We start from the raw sequence: 1,734 nt of genomic DNA on the forward strand, positions 1-1,734 counted from the left end.
CCCCCATCCCCTCCCCCTATCCCAGTTACACAGGCTTCATGTCCTCCTATTAACCCTGTGGAGAGAGGACAAAAGCTAAACTATGATCCTGCTCTGCTTCCCCCATCCCGTTCCCAGCTACATGAGCTTCACATCCTCCTGTTAACGCTGAAAGGAGGGGAGAACAAGAGCTGCTGATGATTGTAAGGCCTTGCTCTGCTTCTCCCCACCCCCTCTGCCAGCCCCATCCCCCACTGCAGCTCCCATAGACTTGTATCCCTCCCATTAACGCTGAAAGGGGAGGACAGGAGCTCTGATGGGTTTTTCTCAGGCTTACTCTGTTTTCTCCCCCCCCCCCAACCAATACCAGCTCCACAGCCCTGCATAAGTGCAAAGCGTGCATCTGGCTCTGCTAGCACATCGACTGAATGCCCCCTTTCCTCTGAGCTCCACAGCCCTGAAAGGAAAAACCCTGATTCCCTTCGTTTTGCTTATTCATTATAAGGGGTTGGTAGTGTGCTTTTTAAAACGTGTGATCTCTTGTTTTAGAAGCATCTGTGCCTTAAGGTTTTGTCTTCTATCATCTTGAATGTAGCTCTTCATAATAATCTCTTGAAGTGCTCCATTTTTGTCCTTAAAGTTCTATTTTATTACCTCTTCTGGATCAGTGAAGGTCGGTTTAACCCTTTATATATGAAAATCAGCAGTCACTGTAGAAAAAGGTTGCCTTTTTCTTTACTAATTCATGGTTATGATAATATTTTATTGAGTGAGGGTTTTTTTCCAGACCAGTCCTGATGCATGCTGAAAGAAGCGTGTGCTTCAGCACTGATTAAAGTCATGTATGAGTTAATGAGAAGCTTGCAGAGTATGTGAAGCAAGAGAAAATCTTTAACCAGCTCTGCTGTTCCTTCCACATACCACAAACTTGTAAGCTGTAACCAGAAGGTGGATTGAATATGTGTGAAATGTTGCAGTAGGAGACTCTTGTAATTGCATCACAGGTGGATGCTCACTCAATTAATGTATTATCATTTTCAAAGTACCTTAAAGTTGGGTGGTTTTGTCTTTTTTTTAAAGTGTTTTGAGACTTCATATTTCAAAGTATGTTGAAATCCTTGGATGAAAGATGCTACAAGCCTACAAAGCATTATTTTCTGGGGTTTTTTTTATTATTTTAAACAGTCTCTTTTTTTTCCTATGCTAACTGCTTCCCGGATTAATAGATTGATAACACATAAGAGACCCTCAGGTGCTGGAGGAACAGTAGCGGTGGTGTCAACGTTCTAGTTGTGGGACTTCTAATTTAAGAAATAGGAATAAGGAATAAGATCAAGGCTGAATCCTGCTTGCATTTAGGTCCAAATATAAAATACACTTTGGAAGGAGTCCCCAGTGAACGCTGAGAGTAATTAAGTAAAAATAAAACCTTTCATTCAGTCGTCCCCCCCCTTTTAACACAGACAAGTAAGCGCAACGCTGTTTTCATTACACCATTTTCATTATGTGTCCTGATATTTCTTAATTTTGTATTGCATCTTAAATCCTCAAGCGACTTATAACTTCTGTGGTTTGGGGGTATTTCTAGACCATACTTCTAAAGAAGTCATCTCACTGTGTCCCAAAAGGAGCTCTCAAGCAGTCATTCTCATAAAAAGGACTGAACTTCTTACAGCTTTGCCTTTCCAAACACCTATTTTTTTTTCTGTAATTCTCATACTTAATTGTTGAATTCCTTTTTCCTTACATTAAGTA

Source organism: Pygoscelis adeliae, unplaced genomic scaffold (genome assembly GCF_000699105.1).
Source record: "Pygoscelis adeliae isolate BGI_AS28 unplaced genomic scaffold, ASM69910v1 Scaffold422, whole genome shotgun sequence".
Classification (NCBI taxonomy): domain Eukaryota; kingdom Metazoa; phylum Chordata; class Aves; order Sphenisciformes; family Spheniscidae; genus Pygoscelis; species Pygoscelis adeliae.